The sequence below is a fragment of the Drosophila takahashii genome, unplaced genomic scaffold (genome assembly GCF_030179915.1).
Source record: "Drosophila takahashii strain IR98-3 E-12201 unplaced genomic scaffold, DtakHiC1v2 scaffold_174, whole genome shotgun sequence".
NCBI lineage: Eukaryota > Metazoa > Arthropoda > Insecta > Diptera > Drosophilidae > Drosophila > Drosophila takahashii.
The window spans coordinates 26,648-35,345 of record NW_027221672.1 but is presented as its reverse complement, the minus strand read 5'-3'; the positions used below and the strand labels follow the sequence as shown (position 1 = coordinate 35,345).

General features: G+C 31.0%; 2 non-coding genes across 2 annotated transcripts; both read left to right on the top strand.

Moving 5' to 3' along the window:
- Window positions 1-5,658: 5,658 nt before the first annotated feature.
- LOC138914271 (small subunit ribosomal RNA) lies at window positions 5,659-7,653 on the top strand. Its single transcript, XR_011420129.1, has one exon. It is a non-coding gene; the product is annotated as a small subunit ribosomal RNA (ribosomal RNA).
- Window positions 7,654-8,276: 623 nt separating this feature from the next.
- On the top strand, window positions 8,277-8,455 carry LOC138914275 (5.8S ribosomal RNA). The gene has a single exon (XR_011420133.1). It is a non-coding gene; the product is annotated as a 5.8S ribosomal RNA (ribosomal RNA).
- The last annotated feature ends 243 nt before the right edge of the window (window positions 8,456-8,698 follow it).

The following is an 8,698-nucleotide window of genomic DNA, read 5'->3' as shown; positions in this document are numbered from 1 at the left end:
CTTTTTGATCCTTCGATGTCGGCTCTTCCTATCATTTGTGAAGCAAAATTCACCAAGCGTTGGATTGTTCTACCCATGCAAGGGAACGTGAGCTGGGTTTAGACCGTCGTGAGACAGGTTAGTTTTACCCTACTAATGCAAAACGTTGTTGCGACAGCATTCCTGCGTAGTACGAGAGGAACCGCAGGTACGGACCAATGGCACAATAAACTTTGTTCCGAGCGAACAGTGGTATGACGCTACGTCCGTTGGATTTATGCCTGAACGCCTCTAAGGTCGTATCCGTGCTGGACTGCAATGATAAATCGGGGCAATTGCATTGTATGGCTTCTAAACCATTTAAAGTTTATAATTTACTTTATAAACGACATGGATGTGATGCCAATGTAATTTGTAACATAGTAAATTGGGAGGATCTTCGATCACCTGATGCCGCGCTAGTTACATATAAAAGCATTATTTAATACAATGACAAAGCCTAGAATCAATTGTAAACGACTTTTGTAACAGGCAAGGTGTTGTTAGTGGTTGAGCAGCTGCCATACTGCGATCCACTGAAGCTTATCCTTTGCTTGATGATTCGATAATAAACATAAATTTAATTGTGTTTATTTTTTTGGCTTTTTTAAGTCAGAATATATAGTATATATAAAATATATATATATAAAATAATAATTATATTAAAAATTTTATTAAATATATTTAACAATGTAGCCATATGTATCGTCATCCTATTAGTGACGCGTATAAAAATATTCTAAGTCCGAACATGCAAATAAGAGACATATGCAAGTATATGTACTTCTTAAGGTAGCCAACTGAATCGTCATCCTATTAGTGACGTGTATACAAATATTCTAAGTCCGAACACAAGTAAGAGACATATGCAAGTATATGTACCTCTTAAGGTAGCCAACTGAATCGTCATCCTATTAGTGACGTGTATAAAAATATTCTAAGTCCGAACATACAAGTAAGAGACATATGCAAGTATATGTACCTCTTAAGGTAGCCAACTGAATCGTCATCCTATTAGTGACGCGTATAAAAATATTCTAAGTCCGAACATGCAAATAAGAGACATATGCAAGTATATGTACCTCTTAAGGTAGCCAACTGAATCGTCATCCTATTAGTGACGCGTATAAAAATATTCTAAGTCCGAACTATGCAAATAAGAGACATATGCAAGTAATATGTACCTCTAAGGTAGCCAACTGAATCGTCATCCTATTAGTGACGTGTATAAAAATATTTCTAAGTCCGAACATACAAGTAAGAGACATATGCAGTATATGTACCTCTTAAGGTAGCCAACTGAATCGTCATCCTATTAGTGACGTGTATAAAAATATTCGAATGCCAACATGAGTGTATAATGGATATGAAAATAATTTAAGTTCTAGTATGGATATGAAAAAAATGAGTTATATGGATATGGGAAAATAACAAGTTCTAGTATGGATATGAAAAAAATGAGTTTATGTGGATATGGGAAAAAATAATAGTTCTAGTATGGATATGAAAAAAAAAATGAGTTATATGGATATGGAAAAGAATACATATTTCTAGTATGGATATGGAAAAATGAGTTATATGATATGGGAAAAATATAAGTTCTAGTATGGATATGAAAAATATTAGTTATATGGATATTAAAGAAAAAATAATAAGTTCTAGTATGGATATGGAATAAAATGAGTTATATAGATATGGCAAAAAATTTAATGTTCTAGTATGGATATGAAAAAAATTAGTTATATGAATATGGGAAATTTATAAGTTCTAGTATGGATATGGGAAAAATAATAAGTTTCTAGTATGGATATAAAAAAATATTGAGTTTATATGGATATTAAAGAAATAATAAGTTCTAGTATGGATATGGAAAAAAATTAGTTATATTGATATGCTAAATAATGAGTTATATGCATATGGGAAAAATACTAAGTTGTATATGGATATGGGAAGATACTGAGTTCTAGTATGGATATGGGAAAAATAATCAGTTCTAGTATGGATATGAAAAAATATTGAGTTTTATATGGATATTGAAGAGATAATAAGCTCTAGTATGGATATGGAAAAATAATTATATTGTAATAGTAAATAATAAGTTATATGGATATGGAAGAAAATAGGTTATAGTATGGATATGAAAAAAATTGTTCTATGGATATGGAAAAATAAAAGTTCTGGTATGGATATGGAAAAATATTAAGTTATATGGATATTAAAGAAATAATAAGTTCTAGTATGGATATGGAATAAAATGAGTTATATAGATATGGCAAAATATAATGTTCTAGTATGGATATGAAAAAAATTATTTATATAATATGGGAAAATTTATAAGTTCTAGTATGGATATGGGAAAAAGAATAAGTTCTAGTATGGATATGAAAAAAATTATTGAGTTATATTAATTATTAAAGATAATAAGTTCTAGTATGAATATGGAAAAATATTATTTTATATTGATATGTGTAAATAATGATTTATATGGATTGGGATAAATACTAAATTTTCTAGTTGTGATATGGAAAAACGAGTTATATGGATATGGGAACAATATAAGTTTCAAGTATGGATATGGGAAAAAATTAGTTTAATAGTTATAGGTATGGAAAAAAATTAATTATATAGATATAAGAACAAAAAATAAGTTATATGGATATGGTGGCATCAGTACGAAATATGCCCAATTTACATACACCGGAGCCGCAGTACGATAAATACCCAATATTTAGACGTCGTGGCCAAAAACATATATAGGGAGGCAGTGCTCGCCGACCGGCGTATTGTTCAAAATTTATGTTTATCATATTATTTTGGCAATGCTATATATAAATGATATCTTATACATATAATTCAATTATAGCGATATGGAAATACCATATTATATGTATAAAGAAAAAAAATGTATAATAAAATATACATTGACATACAAATATGGCTAGTTGTATGGATATGCCGTATTCATTATATGGATACGGCATATAGATTATATAAATATGACCAAAAAATATTTTATATTGATATGGCAAATAAAGAAATTACTTGAATATGGAAATAAAAGAAGTTATATTGATATGGAAGAAAATAATGAGTCATATAGATATGTTGGCATCAGTACGAAATATGCCCAATTTACATACACCGGGGCCGCAGTACGAAAAATACCCAATATTTAGACGTCGTGGCCAAAAACATATATAGGGAGGCAGTGCTCGCCGACCGGCCGTATTGTTCAAAATTTATGTTTATCATATTATTTTGGCAATGCTATATATAAATGATATCTTATACATATAATTCAATTATAGCGATATGGAAATACCATATTATATGTATAAAGAAAAAAAATGTATAATAAAATATACATTGACATACAAATATGGCTAGTTGTATGGATATGCCGTATTCATTATATGGATACGGCATATAGATTATATAAATATGACCAAAAAATATTTTATATTGATATGGCAAATAAAGAAATTACTTGAATATGGAAATAAAAGAAGTTATATTGATATGGAAGAAAATAATGAGTCATATAGATATGTTGGCATCAGTACGAAATATGCCCAATTTACATACACCGGGGCCGCAGTACGAAAAATACCCAATATTTAGACGTCGTGGCCAAAAACATATATAGGGAGGCAGTGCTCGCCGACCGGCCGTATTGTTCAAAATTTATGTTTATCATATTATTTTGGCAATGCTATATATAAATGATATCTTATACATATAATTCAATTATAGCGATATGGAAATACCATATTATATGTATAAAGAAAAAAAATGTATAATAAAATATACATTGACATACAAATATGGCTAGTTGTATGGATATGCCGTATTCATTATATGGATACGGCATATAGATTATATAAATATGACCAAAAAATATTTTATATTGATATGGCAAATAAAGAAATTACTTGAATATGGAAATAAAAGAAGTTATATTGATATGGAAGAAAATAATGAGTCATATAGATATGTTGGCATCAGTACGAAATATGCCCAATTTACATACACCGGGGCCGCAGTACGAAAAATACCCAATATTTAGACGTCGTGGCCAAAAACATATATAGGGAGGCAGTGCTCGCCGACCGGCCGTATTGTTCAAAATTTATGTTTATCATATTATTTTGGCAATGCTATATATAAATGATATCTTATACATATAATTCAATTATAGCGATATGGAAATACCATATTATATGTATAAAGAAAAAAAATGTATAATAAAATATACATTGACATACAAATATGGCTAGTTGTATGGATATGCCGTATTCATTATATGGATACGGCATATAGATTATATGGATATGACCAAAAAATAATTCATAAAGAAATTATATGAATATGGCAGAAATAATTGGTTATATTAATATGATCAAATAATACTTTATATAAAAAAGTGAATATCTTTGGTTGGGTGGCAAAGAGAATTAAATATGCCCGATATATAGACGTCGTGGCCAAAAACTACTATAGGGTGAAGTGCTTGTCTGTTGGTCTATATATATACATATAATATTTTATGCGTACACATTATTATTATAGATAGTTAATATCTATCGTATGGGTGGCAAACGGAATTAAATAATTTCGATATTTAGACGTCGTGGCCAAAAACTACTATAGGATGGTCAGTGGTTGTCCACCAATTAATTATTGAACAAACCATATGAATATCATATGCTGTTGTCAATATAATGTATATCAATAATAATAAAAAATAAGGATGGTACAGTAAGTAGTCCATCTACTATTGAACAAAATATATTATAATATATACTTTTGTTATCAATAGAACAACATATATTAAAATCAAAATATTATCCGTATAAATTTGTTTCTTAAATGAAATTAAGACTTGGCTACGCGGTTAATATTATAAACCCATGATAATAAGGTGAAACAGAGGTCAAGTTTCTATTATATATAGAATAACAAATTGTTTCCGACTTTTATCGTTAATCTTTGGTGGCAGGTATATATGATAATTTATATTAAATTATTATATCCCCTGTCGTTTGGGCACAGAGTATCGCTTGCCGGTACAATGTGTTTACAAAAAGCATTATAATAAAATATAATTGCAATATTAGTGATCAAAATAATTTCATATGCGCTCGGTTTTATATCATATATTACCAGAGAGTTATATGGAAAAGATAAATTTTAAATTTATCATCAAAATGCAAATGATTTAACTCAATATTTATATTGGTTAAACAAAAATTGTACATGTGTGGATACAATAATTATGTATGTTGAACAAAAATGATATTTTAGAATGAAATATGTATATATAATATAATAAAAACTTATAGAAAGAACAATATATATTGAAAATTGTGTTATAAAAAAGTTGTACTTTTTCTTTAACATCAATTATAAACTTGTTATATTAGTGGCGAAACAAGTAAAAATTAAAGAACGTATACGAATGCCATATAAAAATGGCCGTATTCGAATTAAAATAGAATTATTTCACAAAGCAAAAAAAAAATATTGAATTAAAATCAATATTTAAGAAAAACCGAACATATAAAATGGAAATAAAATCTATTATATTTATATTACTAATTTCTATTCAAAAAATATGAATGAAATATGAACGAAAACATTATTCTGGTTGATCCTGCCAGTAGTTATATGCTTGTCTCAAAGATTAAGCCATGCATGTCTAAGTACACACGAATTAAAAGTGAAACCGCAAAAGGCTCATTATATCAGTTATGGTTCCTTAGATCGTTAACAGTTACTTGGATAACTGTGGTAATTCTAGAGCTAATACATGCAATTAAAACATGAACCTTATGGGACATGTGCTTTTATTAGGCTAAAACCAAGCGATCGCAAGATCGTTATATTGGTTGAACTCTAGATAACATGCAGATCGTATGGTCTTGTACCGACGACAGATCTTTCAAATGTCTGCCCTATCAACTTTTGATGGTAGTATCTAGGACTACCATGGTTGCAACGGGTAACGGGGAATCAGGGTTCGATTCCGGAGAGGGAGCCTGAGAAACGGCTACCACATCTAAGGAAGGCAGCAGGCGCGTAAATTACCCACTCCCAGCTCGGGGAGGTAGTGACGAAAAATAACAATACAGGACTCATATCCGAGGCCCTGTAATTGGAATGAGTACACTTTAAATCCTTTAACAAGGACCAATTGGAGGGCAAGTCTGGTGCCAGCAGCCGCGGTAATTCCAGCTCCAATAGCGTATATTAAAGTTGTTGCGGTTAAAACGTTCGTAGTTGAACTTGTGCTTCATACGGGTAGTACAACTTACAATTGTGGTTAGTACTATACCTTTATGTATGTAAGCGTATTACCGGTGGAGTTCTTATATGTGTTTAAATACTTGTATTTTTTCATATGTTCCTCCTATTTAAAAACCTGCATTAGTGCTCTTAAACGAGTGTTATTGTGGGCCGGTACAATTACTTTGAACAAATTAGAGTGCTTAAAGCAGGCTTCAAATGCCTGAATATTCTGTGCATGGGATAATGAAATAAGACCTCTGTTCTGCTTTCATTGGTTTTCAGATCAAGAGGTAATGATTAATAGAAGCAGTTTGGGGGCATTAGTATTACGACGCGAGAGGTGAAATTCTTGGACCGTCGTAAGACTAACTTAAGCGAAAGCATTTGCCAAAGATGTTTTCATTAATCAAGAACGAAAGTTAGAGGTTCGAAGGCGATCAGATACCGCCCTAGTTCTAACCATAAACGATGCCAGCTAGCAATTGGGTGTAGCTACTTTTATGGCTCTCTCAGTCGCTTCCCGGGAAACCAAAGCTTTTGGGCTCCGGGGGAAGTATGGTTGCAAAGCTGAAACTTAAAGGAATTGACGGAAGGGCACCACCAGGAGTGGAGCCTGCGGCTTAATTTGACTCAACACGGGAAAACTTACCAGGTCCGAACATAAGTGTGTAAGACAGATTGATAGCTCTTTCTCGAATCTATGGGTGGTGGTGCATGGCCGTTCTTAGTTCGTGGAGTGATTTGTCTGGTTAATTCCGATAACGAACGAGACTCAAATATATTAAATAGATATCTTCAGGATTATGGTGTTGAAGCTTATATAGCCTTCATTCATGGTGGCAGTAAAATGTTTATTGTGTTTGAATGTGTTTATATAAGTGGAGCCGTACCTGTTGGTTTGTCCCATTATAAGGACACTAGCTTCTTAAATGGACAAATTGCGTCTAGCAATAATGAGATTGAGCAATAACAGGTCTGTGATGCCCTTAGATGTCCTGGGCTGCACGCGCGCTACAATGAAAGTATCAACGTGTATTTCCTAGACCGAGAGGTCCGGGTAAACCGCTGAACCACTTTCATGCTTGGGATTGTGAACTGAAACTGTTCACATGAACTTGGAATTCCCAGTAAGTGTGAGTCATTAACTCGCATTGATTACGTCCCTGCCCTTTGTACACACCGCCCGTCGCTACTACCGATTGAATTATTTAGTGAGGTCTCCGGACGTGATCACTGTGACGCCTTGTGTGTTACGGTTGTTTCGCAAAAGTTGACCGAACTTGATTATTTAGAGGAAGTAAAAGTCGTAACAAGGTTTCCGTAGGTGAACCTGCGGAAGGATCATTATTGTATAATATCCTTACCGTTAATAAAAAAATTTGTTAATACAAATTTAATACAAATTACCAATATATATATATATATACATAATAATTATAATAATAATTATACCAAAAATATGATCTTAAAAGTAAAAGATCAAATAAATTTCGAACAAGCAAATCGAAATATTGTAATAATATAATATTATTACAAATAAATTAAATAGAAACAAACATAAAATTCGAACAAGCAAATCGAATTATTAATATAATAAAATATATTTTATATATTTATTATAAACTTTTGTGTGTATATGGACCATAATATACACGCGTTGCGAGATGTATTGGCCAACTAATTTGATGATGATCATACATTGGATAATGCAACAACCTAAAATATACAATGTTGTACCTGGTTTCAGGTTAATGTTTTATATAAAATTATCAATATATATTAACAAACAAATGCCATTACAAATAATACTTTGATATATATTGTTTATATAAAACTAAGACATTTCGCAGCATTTATTTTAGGTATATAAATACATTTATTGAAGGAATTGATATATGCCAGTAAAATGGTGTATTTTTAATTTCTTTCAATAAAAACATATTTGACCAAATTTAAAACCAATATTATAAAACTCTAAGCGGTGGATCACTCGGCTCATGGGTCGATGAAGAACGCAGCAAACTGTGCGTCATCGTGTGAACTGCAGGACACATGAACATCGACATTTTGAACGCATATCGCAGTCCATGCTGTTATGTACTTTAATTAATTTTATAGTGCTGCTTGGACTACATATGGTTGAGGGTTGTAAGACTATGCTAATTAAGTTGTTTATACAAATTTTATAATAAAATTTTATAAGCATATGGTATATTATTGGATAAAAATAATTTAATTATTTTATTCATAATATTAACAAATATATGAAAAACATTATCTCACAATAGTAATTAAACTTTGAGAAAAACGAAGAGGAATATTTTCTTTTTCAATCAAATAATACTGAGAAATGTCTAGCATAAAATATTATCTAGAATTGTCTCTTATTAAT